The sequence below is a fragment of the Mastomys coucha genome, unplaced genomic scaffold (assembly GCF_008632895.1).
Source record: "Mastomys coucha isolate ucsf_1 unplaced genomic scaffold, UCSF_Mcou_1 pScaffold16, whole genome shotgun sequence".
NCBI classification, from domain to species: Eukaryota; Metazoa; Chordata; class Mammalia; order Rodentia; family Muridae; genus Mastomys; species Mastomys coucha.
The window spans coordinates 6,789,110-6,805,289 of NW_022196898.1; positions in this window are offsets into that span (position 1 = coordinate 6,789,110).

A 16,180-nucleotide genomic window follows, 5' to 3' on the forward strand; every position below is an offset into this window, starting at 1 on the left:
AAGAAAGAAAGAAAGAAAAGAAAAGAAAGATAAAATAAAATAAGAAAAAAAAATTAAAAAACCCCAAAGCTAAAACAATCCCCTGTTCCTTCCCCCCTCCCCCTGCTCACCATCCCACCCCCTCCTGCTTACTGGTCCTGGCATTCCCTTACACTGGGGCATAGAACCTTCACAGGGCCAAAGTCATCTGCTCCCTGGTAACTTAGATCTGATGCTCTTGGCTCAGCTGCAGTGTGTGAGTGTGTCTATAGGGAGGGTAGAACAGAGCAGTGCTGTCTGCATCCAATCCTGGCTATCTTAGAACTCAACTTTTAGCTGAAGAAACACAATGGATATCCCTGGATCACTGTTTCAAATGGGATCCAAGCATGTCTCCACCTTATCAGCTGAGGATGGTACCAAGGTTGTATCATTGCTATCCTACCACACCTGAGGTTAGAAAGGTATCCTTCTGTTTCTAAAACAGGCAGACAACATACAGAAGGTAACTGCTATTGGCAGGTTGACAGCCTCTACGATCTATTAAGTTCACATTTGAGTTCTCCCTAATAAAGTAATTGAGGGATTGGAAATGTATGTTACGTGTTAAATTTGCAGTCTGTTCTAAGTCAGGTGAGTGTTGAAATAGTTTTCTATATTCATGGGACCATTAACAAACCACACAAAATGTGTTTTAGTTGCTTCTCTTTTTGACCTTTATTCTCCCAGGCTTCTTACAAAGAAAACAAACAAACACATGTACAAAAAGCACAGAAAAAGTCTTTACAAATTATCAATCTTATTTATTAAGACACAACTCAAGAATTAGTTATTGAGGCAGTGTATACATAGTGTTTCAATATTGTACTCAGCCTGACTCAGGGATTTGAAAGGTCTTTTTTTTTTTTTTTCTCATGAAGAATCTGTATTTTAGCTGTCACTTACCTACAGGCTTAGAGTAATAATGGAGGGACATAGAATAACAGATGACATCCCCTTGGTTTTCATAATTTTCTCCTGTGGAGGGCTCACTCATGTACTAACCATGACTAAAAATATGCCTCTGGCCAGTGGATTCTTTAATGTCAAAATGTACTGTACCTTTTTTTCTTGAATCCTCGGTGTTTGCTTCATACTCTTGCTTCCTAGAACTTACTTACTTGTGTTTTGAATAAAATTAGAGGCTCACATTTTCAGAGCAGGACCTTTGCAGTATGTTACCCTGCTTGCTTATTGTGTTCATAAGGATAAGTCTTAGAATCAAAATCAGGGAGACCAACAGAGCTTCTGCTGTCCCCATGTGAGACAATAATAGATTCACAGCATCATCTGCCAGTTATTCTGGTCAGAAATGCTCAGCTGAAACATACAGCTTTTAGTTCTGACTTCCAGCTTTCAGAAAATATCATAGAAAGGGGAAAAAAAGATTTAAATCCTACCACGAAGAATGATAAGATACACAAGGCAAGCCCTTTGGTAGGAGGCCTGGCCAGGAATGTACATGTAACGATTCAATGTCATAAAAAGGTCTTCATGTATTGAAGAGAAGAGGAGAAATTATCATTTTTTTAATAGAGATGCTTAAAAGACAGAGCAGATGAATGTTATGTATAATTCTCAATCGCAACCCACATAGAACAAATATGTTGTTCAAGATACTTTGGAATAATTAGAGAGATTCAAATATGCAAATGGAATCTCTAAGGAAGTATGATCAGACATCTACTCACACCCAGACGGGGCATCCTTGGCAATCTGAGTCACCCCTAGTCTAGCTTAGTGAACCAGTGAATTTCCTGGGCTTATGTATAGGCATAATAGCGAAGGGAAAACTTAGAGGAGCTTGGGAGATGCAAGGCAGCTGCATCACTAAGAAGCCCAGCCCAGTATGGGTAACACTCATACAAAATCCATAGAGCTTTCTGCACAACTTACAGGCAGCTCTCTCAGTCATAGAGTCTCCTTTACCAGAGGTTGTTATGGCTCATGGAAACTTGGAGAGAGGCCTGTGAATGTTTTGAGTTTCAAGACCTTCCTGAGACTTAAGTTATTTACTTCCTGGGTCTTAAAAATGTGTTGTTTATTTCTATTACTGGGTATGTGTATACACATATATGAAATGGTGTATATATACATGTGTGTGTGTGTGTGTTTTATAGTGTACAAGTCGAGGGCAGAAGTAAACTTTTAGGAGTTGAGCAGCTCATAACCACCTGTGACTCTAGTCAAGGGATCTTACCTTCTCATCTGATCTCAGCAGGTGCTGTACTCAAGGCATAATTCATAGGCATTCTCAATTAAGACAGTAAACAAAACAAAACACAAAAGCCACAAAGGTACTCTCAGAGAAAAACATTGTATCTTTGCCAATACATCCTACTTCTGCACCTTTCTGTTCGAGTTCTCTAGTTCTAGTTTCTAGGTTTTTTAATCACTTTCACTCTTTCACTGAATATTTTAGAACGTGGATCAGCATTTTCTTCATCCTTGCAACTATCATGAGAAGAAGTGACTTCAAAAGCCAATCAAACAAATGCCCACTACACTGGCCTCTGGGCCTCTTCTTTGACTTGTGACAGTCAGTTCTCCCTGTCCACCCAAACACCAGCTTCCTTTGAATGCCACCACCTCCATGTTAGAGTTTTCAGCAGCACATACTTGACTGTTATATCTTAGCTGTGTAACTGTTCCTTCTTTGACCCAGTGCTAGTGATGCCCGGTCCCTTTTCTTCCTATTGACTTTCCTCTTTCCACTGTTGCTGTACATGTATACGATGCTCTAGGCACTGCCGCTCAAGTCTTCTTCCCTTCATATTACTTGTTTGGAAAAGCCTCATCTGAATTGCACAAGAGTCTCATCCCTGGCTCACTATGGCTGAGGGAGCAGCCAGCCCTGCCAACTGGTGTTTTAAATCTCTAACCGCAAACCTCAAATGAGCCCTGGGGAGTGCCTAGCAAGTCTACTCTCTTTCAACCTCCAAAACCACTTCCCTCTTTGCTCTTAGCCAAGCAGTTTGCCTCTCAATTTACTGAGAAAATAACCACCATTAGAAAACTTGCTTGTCTTCTGTTGTAAGTCTGCTCTTCTCTTGCTCCCTTTCCTCTTGAGGATAATCTTGTCTGCTCTCTAATTTCTCCTCCCCTTGGAGCATTGGGATATATCCTCTAAGGACGCTGAAAGCTTTAGTATTGAGACTTTCCTTCTTTCCTATGTGCCAATATTTCCCAAGAAAGTAGATCAGCAACTGAAGGCCATAGTTGGTAGGTAGCTCTTCATCCTTAGTCCTGTCTCTGGGTTCTACAAAAGTCTTGTTTTGACAATTTAAACTCCTAATTGTAGTTTTATCAATCAATCAATCGACCAACCAACCAATTAAAGAACATAGTAATATTTTGTCTCTCCTACCCAGCTTCAGAAGAAAAGAAAAATACCACAAATTAATTTAGAGTTTCTTTTTCTTTTTCTTGTGTTACTCCCATATGCTGATGCCCTTAAACTTTACTATGGCTCTAACAGGATGCCTGGACAATGTATTAAGATAAGAGGTTTATTTTGTGGTTCTGGAAGTTGGGATACATAAGAGGATGAATCTGGATTCTGCTTGGCTTCTGGTGGGTATGGTAGTATTTCAGCTTGAGGTAGATGCTAGTGAGCTCATACAGTGAGGGTCTGGATTCCTGAGACAGTTCACACATTTTTTTTTTCATAGAGACTTTAATCCTTTCATGAAGGCTCCACCCCTGAGATCCTAATGCACCTGACTGGGTCTTGGTTCATAACAGGACTACTCAATACCTGTTTAGGCTTCTATATACGAATTTTGGGGATACAGTCAAACCAGAGTTGTGATTTCGACTGAAGAATGCCTCACTAGCTCAACCATAACTTCCACAGAGGTTGCTGCAGTCTGCGCCATGCCCCCATTCTTGCTTCTTCCCTTTCTTGGAAGACACAAGCTGATAGATTTCTGTAAGTTCCAGGCCAGTTTCATATACATAGTGATTCTGACTACCAAAAACAAACAAACAAACAAACAAAAAACCCTTTTAGCTTTATGGTAAGTTACCCTGCTAGTTTCCTCCTACTTCTTCCCTCTGTTCTTCACAGTTATTGTTGCTGCCAAATTTTTCTTAATGTTATTTACTCCTTAAGAGTTACATACAATATGTTTTGATCATAGTTTTTTTCCTCCCCCAACTCCTCCCATACCTTTCTCCACTTCCTAACTACTCAACTTCATGTTCTTTCTTTCTCTTAAGAGAAACTAAAACACCAATACTCAAAACCAAAACAAAACACAAAAAAAGCACGGAGTCCAAATTGTGTTGGGCAGCTACTTCTGAGTGGCCAGCTACTCATGAGCATGTGGTCTATTGTGGACTATGGTTGATAATACCCAGTGTCAGTCCATTGAAGAGAATGGATTTTCTCCCTTTTAGCAGTTACCAGTCATGTGTAGCTTCTTGGCTAGAGGTGGGATTTGTGACCTCTTTCCCCCCTCTGTGCTGAGACTTTGACAACTTTTTTACATTCTAATTCCATCTTGGTTCCATCATTCCTTTGTAGGCTCCTTTCATCACAAGATTACTTAACCTTTTCACCCATCTACCTATGAGGTTGCTTTTCCTTCATATTCTGGATATCACCCTGTCTATTTCAGGATGTGATGTGTTTTTTTTTTTTTTTTTTTTTTTTTTTTTTTTTTTTTTGCTTAATGTAAAGTTAAAAGCTTTCATGTAGTCAAATCAGACTGATTTTATATAAATCAGGCTGGCCTGAAATTCACAGAAATCCACCTGCCTCTCCCTCACAAGTGCTGTGATTGACAATGTGTGGTATCACACCTGGCAAACTCTGTTCTCCTTTCTCCAATAGTTGACACCTTCCCTTGGATGTCTACTTGTCACCTCAAACAGAACAAACCACAAGCGTTGCCTTGTATTCTCGTGACCAGACCTTTCCTGGATGCTTTCTACTGTGGATCTGTGGACCTGGCAAATTCTGGGGTCACATAGGCCTTTTCTCCAACCTCCAACCTCACTTTACTTTCACGCTTTGGTGGCTCAGTCTCAGCAGTGTGTTACACCTATCACCCCTCTCTTGCCCCGACCTTTTACTGAATGACAAAAGCCATTATTCAATAGCCTTCCTGCTACTGCTCACTTCCTTGCGTCCACTTGTATCATTACAGTCTATTTTCTATACAGCAGTTGGACACTTTTAGAGATTGAATTTTTAATTGTGTATATCTGTTTGTGTATGGGTGTGTGGGTGAAGATTAGCTGCGGAGACCAGAAGAGGGCTGGAATTAAAGGTGATTGTGAGCTGCCTGGTGCAGGTGCAAGGAACTGTGTTGTGGGAGATATTAGAATCGACTGGCAGGCTTTCTGCACTACTGCTAGCAAATCTCTGCCCCTGAAGCCTTCTAACTGCCTTTGTCTTAGCAATGCCCCCCCCTTTCACCTCCCAGTGACCAGTCACAGTATTCCCAGCTCTGGTTTGCTTGTCTCTTGAGCCTCTAGTTCCTTCTCAGCCATAAATCCCTGGGGACAGCAGTCCCACATTTCAGTAACCCAGTGAAACAAAACTCTAGAAGCTTATAATTTAACAGTCAGATTACAAATCAATAAATTCTCAATTCACAAGATGCCCACACAATATTTCAGGGCCAATTGATAATGGTGCAAGCTGTCCACCTAGATTAGACAAGTTACTCCAATTATTCTCTCTCTATGATAACATATCTACCTGTGGCTATTTAAAGCCACACTGGTTCTGAACCAACCTGTTCATCACCTTCCATCTTGCCTTCTTCTCCTGAGTCACTCTTTGACCCTGCAACTCTTAGCTCTGCCTCCCTTTTCCCATCCAAGGACAGGTCTCCTGTTGCACTAATAATTAAATAGATTGGACAGAGAAAATTCTGCCACAGAACTGAACTCAGGTTCTTCTCCAGCTGTACATGCTTAACCACAAAGCTGTGTCTACAGCCCTTTATTAATACTTTTTAACAAGAAAAAAATAACTAGGTCATACATTTTTTCAAAACCCTCTGAAAATGTGGCCTCATCTTTGGGACATAACCCAATGTCTTGTCTCTACAAACAAGGTCTCACCTAATCTGATACCTGGGGACATTTTCCCTTTGATCTCTACCATTGCATTACTTCAGATAACACTGGCTTGTTAGCATCTTTCAAACATACTAAAGTCATGCCCCTGTACTTTTTCTCTTTACATGGTCTCCCTTTTGCCATGATACATGATAAGATGAGCATACACACTCACACCACTAGCAGTAATGATAAAAATTCAAAGATACATTTGTTGATATTTTAATACAATATGAGGCCAGATGTTTTCGATATTCAGCCTCTCTTTTAAAAGAGGAGTTAAAACTATCAAGAGTGCTATGTGAAAATTCTGAAGAATACGGTTGACAGGGCCTAGGAGAAGGTCTAGCTCCACTACCTCCATGTTTCTTTGGAAAGAATCAGAACATTTCATCTACACATAAAACACTGGTTCTCAACTTGGGGGTTATGATCCCTTTGAGGGGGTCAAGCAACCCTTTCACAGGGGTCATCTAAGACCATCTGCATATCAGATATTCACATTACTGTCCATAACAGTAGCAAAATTATTGTTATGAGCTAGGAACAAAAGTAATTTTATGGTTGGAGGTCACCACTACGTGAGGAATTGTTTTAAAGGGTGTAGCATTAGGAAGGTTGAGAACCACTGAGTTACAGCATGGATTGTTTTAATTATGGCAGTTAAAATGTTTACTGTTATTAATTCCTCTCTATGAATTATTTAAGAGGCTTCCTCCCTTTCCCCTAGTACACACACTTGAAAGCTTTTCCTTCTGCTAGGCACTATCAAACAAAACATTTGAAGCAAGCATAAGAAATGACAAGTAGCCTTCTTGGTCAAATAATCTGACCATGATGTTAAGATTTACCTGTGCTTTGTGACCAGAACCTCCAGAGGCATCATAAGCAAGGAGCTGTGGTAAGTTACATTGTTGCCCTGGGGATCCAGATGTATGGAGCATCAGAGCTTTATTTACTAATACATAATCCATCCTTTTTCTGTTTTCCTTCTCCGGGAAGAATATTAAATTTGGTTCATATCTGAACTAAATAGGGAAATGGATCATTTTGATTATCTCACAGATTAAAACTAAGCAATGTTTAGTGAAATTCTGACATTTAACAAAGAGGAGATTCTCTGTAAGGGTTCCTGAGATGCAGTGTGAGACACAGTTTCCAGGGCTTGTACACCCTGCCCTACCTGCTTTCCCGGGGACTTAGTTAAAACCATTTCAGATTTACTGTAAGTTTAGTGTAAGTACTTCACACACACACACACACACACACACACACACACGTGCATGTAAAGCTATTAGTGAGGAACTTGATGTAGGAAAATTGATGCTTTTGAGAGGCAGTAGATGTATTTTCTCTTCTCTGTGCTGGAAAGAATTAGTTAATACTAGACACTGAGGTTCCCCAAGAGCTTGGGTTGGTTCTTGTCTTTGTTTTCTTTTGCTTACTATGAATAAATTGGAATAGACAAGTTGTGATGTCTCACTTCTTCTTTGGGAAGAATACTTACTACATTGCAAAAGCAGGACAAACATTGAGAGTTCCCTCTCACCAATAGCACAGAGCAGGCATTGGAATCCAATGAATTAGGCTGTGTTACTGTTAGGAGGATGAATATTTGTTCTTAAGTGTATCATTTGTTCATTCCTTCTTTTGAAAAGAAAATATTTTCATTATTTTATGTGTATCAGTTCATGCATACAGGTACCCTCAGAGGCCAGAAGAAAGCATCAGATCTCCTGAGACTGGAGTTACAGGTGGTTGTGAACAACCACTGTAGGTGCTAAGAAACAAATTTAGATTCTTTACATGAGCAGTCAGTGATCTTAACTACTGAGCCATCTCTTCATACCCCATTTGTTCATTTCTTTAACAGATACTATGCAAAGTGTTATCAAATAAAAAACCTCTGGATTCAATGGTTTCATCATTTGCATCTGCTTAGATTTTAATCCCAGTGATTGTCCCTTCTCCTGTTTCTGTTCTCCATATGAACCTTTGTTACTAGGTCACTTCTACTGGCATAGAAGCGTAATACACACGAAATGCGTTGGTAAGTACCTGTGTAGTAGGTTTTTACAGCTGTTGACTATTTACATCATTGGCATCATCACTGTCTTCTTCCTTAGGATTCTCCGTACTGAGCTTTGCCACAGTGCCAAGTATAAGGCCTTGTATATTCAGGTATTGAACAACAACAACAACAAGAATAACACCACTACCACCACCACCACCACCACCATCAACAACAACAACAACAACAACAACAACAACAACAACAACAAACCAAAACCTCACTGTAACTTAGCAGTAAGAGTAACATTCAGGAATTACTAATTATTAAAATAAAAAGCAGATTCTAGTATTCTCTACCCATTCACAAAATTGGCTCAGGAAGCAGGAAGAAAGAAAATGGATACCACATGATATGTCTGTGTAAGTGCATGGGAATGAATGGGGAGAGTCCTGTGAAAAAGATTATGTCCCAGTGACAATTTATTTAGAAAGCTCCTAAAAATGCAAACAGGAAATAGTTTTTAAAAATCTTAGATTTGAAAAGAAATTATCAGTGAACAGTCTGACTCACTGTTGAAGACTGGGATGAATACTTGGCATGAACTTTCTCTTCATGGATTTGTTCTAGATAATAATAACAAAGACATTTCAGAGCAAGAATATTTATCAATGGGATTTTTGTATAACTGGTCCTAAAGTTTTTCCTAAAATAGTCTGTCTTCCAAGTTTTGCACTTTGTATATTTTTTACTGGAGAGTCAGTCAGTCAGAGTCCTGGTGTTTAAACCTTGATGGCTTTGAAACCCTGGCAGGCCTGTTTGAAATGTATGACCAAACTCCATGATTTAGGTAAATACACAGAAGGGTAAGGAAACTTCTGAACCAGAACTAGAAGACTCAGAAGCAAGACTGATTGTAACTGTGGCCACTTGGCTTTTGCAGCAGTGGGTGTATTCTCCCTTCCACTGACTGTGTTTTCCATGGTCACTCTTCTCACTAATGAGTGGGAATCCTTCTGACTCCTTTCTTGCTGGAAATGATGTGTGAACCTGGGGAGTGCGAACACAGTGGTCTATCCTATGGCCTTTTAAAGCAACTGTCCCATCCTTCCTCTGCCCTCACTCCTAAAACACCTTTTGTATCTGGCTTTTAAAAACAAACAAACAAACAAACAAACAAACAAACAAATGTATAAACAAAACCTTTGGAATTGTCTTAGGTTTTCCTTTAGTTCTATGAACTATTCAATTCTTTTCAATGTGCATGTGTCTTTTCAAGCTCAAATGATTTGTTTGCTTTGCAACTTTGTGACCATAAGGGATGCACATGACCCTATATGAGGGTCAATAGCCAGTTATCTGCTGAATCACAATCAATGTGGTAAAATGATGGGACTAGTTTCCCCATAAAATGGTGTTTGTTTTCCGTGGATTTAGTTTGTGCAGTAAGTCTAAAGGAAATTCTTAAGACTTCTGGCTGAGTTTATCTGGCATCTATCCTACAGCAAACACTGTCAGGAACAGAGAGCCCTCAGATCAATGGTTCTTAACCTATGGGTCACAACATCATTGAGGGTCATATCAGATATCATGCATGTTATATATGCATAAATCAGATTTACATTACAATTAATAGCATTAGCAAAATTACACTTATAAAGTAGCAACTAAATAACTTTATGACTGGGGCTCACCATAACATGAAGAAATGTATTAAAGGGTCACAGAGTTAGGAAGGTTGAGAACCACTGCCTTAGATGCTTGGGAAGAACAAAGAGAATACAAGAATTTGGCCAGAGCCAGGCAGTGGGTCAGGGAACTGGATAAACAGCGTTGTGTCTGAGCCCGCACCAATAGCAGTTATAGAGCAACGCAATGTGTGCCCCAAACCAAAGCTGTACCCACCCTCTAAGAAATCCAAAACATGGGTGAGATACCCCACATCTCTTTGCCCCAATATCCCTTGCATCCATCCCACAGCTCTACCTGCCTCCATGGAGGCCTACTTGGTAAGGCAGGGACTGGGAGGGGAAGCAGTGTTTGGGATATAAACAAATTAATTAATTAACTAATTAATTAATTAATAAAAAGAGAAGACTGTTCCATTCTCAGTAAAAATTGGAATTCACTGCTAAAGCCAAGTAAAGAAACTATGGAGAGTGAGAACACAAGTTTTCAGCCTTCCTGCCAACCTGCCCTGCACCTGTCTCAAATTCCTCAAGCAACAGATTTGGAGAATCAAGGCCAGGAAGTAGCAGTTGTGTGGTGTTCAGCAGTAGGTTCTATAGGAGTTAAGTAGGCTTATATACAAACCCTAGGTCCAAAATCTGACTCTTCCCCTCCTCATAATGAGACTTTGAAATTTTTGAGGGATGAGTTGACTATGTCTTCCCCAACTACTTTTCTTATCCATCTGTTTACATCGTGACGGTCAGTAGGTTTTGATGCTCCCTTTATGGGCTTCATGGATAATCTCCACCCTCTCTCTGGGTGTCTGGGAAATTTGTGCCTTTTTGCTTTTTTAACATCCATCTCTCCAAGGAGGTTGTAAATATCACAGAGCATCAACCTCATCTTTCTTCTTTGTATCTTCGACATCAAGCACAGTGTTTAGCAAACAGTAAGAATGTGCTGACTGTTGACTAACTATAAAGAAGGCAGAGGAGTTACAAGAGAGGCAGGGGTGTACTCTTTTAGATGCAAAGCAGTCAGAGTCCCTTTTGTTTCTTTCTATAATATTTTAAGACTATAGTTGTGAACTTCTGTTTTAGTGGTCAATGCTAGATGGTATATGAAAGAGCTGCCCTGGTAGTAGTTAAATGGGATTTTTAAGAAGTTAATGCTTTTCTAAAACATGCTAAATATTTGCACATATGGTATTTTAAATGTATTTGAAAGCAATCTGCTAAGATACATAGACAAATGCTTACTTTCACATTGTTACATTACAATGTTAATAGCTTTTTATGTAGGTGTTCAGCTACTGTTTGTTAATGGAGTAAATACACTAAGGAAAACTGGCCACTTTTTAATAGATACTATAAGGTTAAGAATATTGATTCATGGGCCGGGCAGTGGTGGCACACGTCTTTAATCGCAACACTTGGGAGGCAGAGGGAGGCAGATATCTTAGTTCAAGGCCAGCCTGGTCTCCCAAGTGAGTTCCAGGACAGCCAGGGCTACACAGAGAAACCCTGTCCAAAAGAAAAAAAAATATTGACTCATTATGTACTTTAACAGCCACTTACATTATAGTAAAAGATTAAGTGAGAATTTAACAAAACAGAAAAGAATCTTATCATTCCCCCTAATATAAACTCTGTGACATCACTTATTCTTGCTTATGCAACCAGTAAGTTTGCATTTTAAGCTGAATCATGACAGATCTTGTCACTTCCATATTCTTTCATTGAAAACCTTTTATAGATCTTTACACATGAATGGTGTCAAAATCTTAGTCTTACATGCAAGTATGTGTCCACTAACTAAGTGGGAAAAGGTCATCTTCTTGTTTAAAAAAATCAGAGCTTGTACTATTTGAACAGGAAGACTTTGGCAGTGGAAGTGTATCTTTGTAGACAGTTATTCATTGCCAATAGTTTTCAAACAATATTTACCTAAGCTGCACACGGTCTTAGGTCAGAGCAACAGTGTTCTTACTGTTTGACAGGGCATGCTCTGTCAGATACTGTGTACTCAGGTCATATGAGATTCGTGTTTTGTTTTGATCAGAGTAGAACTTTTTTCTCTTAAAGCGAGGCTATGGTGAGGTAGGCCATTTCTTCTTAAAATAAATACCATTTTATCTTGAATCTGTAGAAAAATCTCTTTAAACAAGCAAACAAACAAAACAAAACCCTGGCAGTAGAGCTGGATATAAAAAAGGTGTGGTTAATGGGAGCTTAAAGAGTCCTCTTGCCATTCATAAAGATGATTCTGGAAGAAGTCAGATGTCTGAGAGGTTGAGCATAGATTACTGTATCCAATAAACACGTACCAAGTGCAGCCTTTCAGCTCAAGAAAGACTATCTACAGAAGAACAGTGATGCAAAAGTCTGTTCTGTTCTGTAGAATTCATTGTGACCTTGGAAATGTATTTAACATCTCTCTCTCTCTCTCTCTCTCTCTCTCTCTCTCTCTCTCTCTCTCTCTGATTTGGCTGGCCTTGTTGGAAGTTCAAGGTCTCTGCCATCTTTGCTGCTTGCCTTCTTGTCCAGAGTGCACTCATCATTCTTAAGTTCTCTCTTCTCCTCTTGTGCTTATTTTCTTTACAAAGGTCCATGAAATAGCTTTATTTGCTTGCTTGTTTATCTGTTTTGTTTTCCTCCAAAGTACTTAAGTTCCATGGCAGAACCATCATGGGTATCATCTACCATGTATAAAGTGAGGACATAATGACAGGAGATGGTTTCTGGGTATGTTCTCCAAAAAATTGGAATTGGAGTCCCATCATATACATGGTTATAATAGCCTTATTCCAAGTAGTAAAAATGCTTCATCTATGAATGGATGAGGAAAGGATAAAATCATGTTAGAATTTGATTATCTTTATCCTCAAAAAATAAGTATTTGTCTTATACCATAATATATATATGAAATTTGAAAACATTTTCTATATGAAATAAATCAGACACAAAAGAACAATGATTAAATTATTACATTGTATGAGGTTCTCAGAGAACTCCAGTTCAAAAAGACAGAGAGGTGGATGGTGTTTGCCAGATTCTGAGAGGGTAGACTTGGAAGTTACTGTTTGGTGGGCACAGAACTTAGTGGGAACATGGAAGGTTTGCAGACAGATGATTGTGACAGATTTGAACGTATTTAACATTAAAATCTAAACATTTAAAGATGGTCAATATGGTAAAATTTATATTGTATGTATTTTACTATAAAAACATTGGTGAGTGAATGAATTGTCAAGGATCTCCTTCACATGGCCCGCTCCAGAGTAATACTAAAGAAGACACAGACCTTGTTAATCTTGGTGAGAGCAGTCTCCATGCTGTAAACATGAAAGCAATGGTAGAAATTTTCTGCATACACAATTAAAATCCACACGTGGAGTAGAAGAATCCCTTGTCATGTCCCCATGAATCTTATGTGAAGTAGGGAAGACTTTGTCATTTCTCTCTGAGAATCTAGGGTCTTTGAAATGGCAATGTCTGTATCCATAGCACACATTCTTTTAGGACTTCACTCACTCAGAGCTTTGTCCGTGCCCTCCAGAATCCAAATACATCCTTCCTCACTTAATTTGTTTGGGTCAAATATGTTTGTTGCTGTGACCACAGAGTATTGACCTCAGAGAAGTGGGTTGTTTCTAGGACTAAACCTAATCATGTTATTCTTAAGCCTGTGGCTTCTAGTAGGATTTGAAAGACTTTAGAGATGTGCACTAGAGGAGCCACAGGATGCTGTGAGCAAAGCTTACTAGTGTGTCTGTTGGGAGTGCAGCAGGCTAGAATGTCAATATAAACACACAGAGACAGGCTCAGGAGATCTCAGAGGGAAGCACAGACTCCTGGAGGAACAGCACAAGTCATAGTGTAACATTTCAGCAAAGAACCCTGACCCAAGACTTTGGGAGAGTCTGAGTTTGAAGACGAAGGACTAATTAACTGTGTGCAGAAAATTTCAAGGCAGAACAGAATTCACACTGTGACAGAGCTTTTGCTGGTTGCTTTCAGCCTGACTCACATTAGAATAGAGGACAAGGGGCTGGAGAGATGGCTCCGTGGTTATGAACACTGACGGCTCTTCCAGTGGATGCTGGTTCAATTCCGAGCACCCTCATGGTGGCCCACAACCATCTTTAACTCCAATTCCAGGGCATCTGATGCCCTCTTCTAGCCTCCACAGCGCCCGGCATGCACACGGTACATAGACATATATACAGACAAAGCATTCATACATACAAATTTTAAATAAGAGTAGACTTGAGAGTTACAATCAGAGAAGATCTGAAAATCTTGTGGTTTGACACAAAATAACCAATATAGGGTTGGAGCCAAAAACGTCATGGTTTCTGAAAAGATCAGTGCTATTAAAAAGCCATGTAATAGCAACAGGATATCTCAAAACTGGATGGAGACTACCAACCTTAATTCCAGGATATGAAATAATCAATCCATCTGAGAGACTCCCTTGAGAAGAGAGTGCCTGCTTATACAGGCTCTCAGGAGTTCTGTTTGCTAGGATCCACTTTACTGTGCTCAGTGGCCCAGGCATGCAGAGACTACTGTGGCTGTGCATCAAAGGTGCCTGCTGTTGCTCCAGCCAGCAGCAGCCAGTGGCATCATCAACATGATGTGACTAGCATAGTGTCTTCATTGGAATTGAGTACTGTGCATTGTCCTATCTTGGGAACTTGATCCGGGTCTTTAAGTTGACATGTGTTGTAACTGTAAAAGAAGGTTGTGGAATGGAGAGCTAAAGCCATGGGAAAAAAAATAAAATTATGAAAATGTGAGTTAAAAGGAATTTATTTGGGTTTTGGGGGATTTGACAAAAGAGCTCTATACTTCCTAAATCTAAGATAGATTAATATTATACTTGGTATGTCCAAAATAGGCAAATTAATTGTTATTAATGTACTGCATAGGTCCCAAGTGCAAAGGGATAAATATAAAATGTTATTTTATCTGTTCTCACTGAAATAAGTGCTATGACCTTATATTTGAAGCAGTCTTTTATTATCAGAATCAACATGTGTTATAATTGAAGGGCTCATGTCTCTATACAAATAATGCAGTATGTTTCAACTTGTAAGCTGAAGTAGAAGAAACACATAAGAAGAGAATTAGAACATATTAGAAGCAGCGGATACACTAAAGGCCAGGGGAATAGAATTGCTTTGATATGTTGTCAAGCAATACTTTGAAAAGGCAATGGCCTATCTTTTTATTTTAAGGTTAAATTCAGGTTACTTATTAAAATTATTTTAAACAACGTAACACACTGAGTTAAAATGGTAACTATGACCTCTATAGTTCATCTGTTTTTAAAAATTATAATTAATGTGCATGAGTGTTCACTCATATCTGTGGACATGCAATGTGTATGCCTACAGAGGCCAGAAGAAGCACCAAATACCTGGGAACTGGAAGTCCAGGAGGTAAGGAGTTATTGTGTGGGTGCTGGGAACTAAGCTTGTGTCTTCTGCAAGAGTAGCCAGAGCCACCTCTCCAGCCCCTACTTCATCTTTCTAGCTCATCATTTAATAAACATTTGTATGAGAAGATTTTCAAAGTGTCTTTCTAATTCATCCAGTTTAGTTTGCTTCTAGCATAGCTCCCATAGGAGAGCTATACAAAATACATTTCCCAGAATACTTTGCAATGAAGAATCCACATGGGAACATGTAACACAGACTTACAGGTGCATTATCATGGACTGACTTTTTTGGGGGGTTGTGCATGACAGTCTTTCTGTGGGTAACATTTGGAAGGAAGAAATATGGATGGTACAGAACCTTCTGGCCAATTTGATGATAAAATGCTTGACTCTTCATGGGCCACTGATGAAGGAACTGCAGATGATAACATCACTAATCTGAGGCAATGGAATTGAGATTTCAGCTACAACTGTCCATTACAGCAACTGAGTGTTCTGTTCACTGGTTAGTTGAGGAGCACGCAACATATACAACATGGCTCCTCTTGAATTTTGTAGCCAACAGAACCTTTAAATAATTCCCCTCTTAAATAGCTGCATCAGGTATTTATAGAAATGGTAGACACTGAGGCACATAATTATCGTGGCCTATAACTATGGTAGGTACTCTGGGCACAAAACTGGATTCATGTTCAATTCTTGCTGGCTACGATTTAATCCTGAATAAGTACAGACATATAGAGCAGGGCAATAAGAGCCATGCAAATTAACAGTAGTGCATTTTAATAGTCAGATGCTTGATAAGGCTTCATGAAATAGAACCCCAATAAGAACTGTGGAATTCTTAGCCAGGCAGTGGTGGTGGACACCTTTAATCCCAGCACTTGGGAGACAGAGGCAGGGGGATTTCTGAGTTTGAGGCCAGCCTGATCTACAGAGTGAGTTCCAGGACAGCCAGGG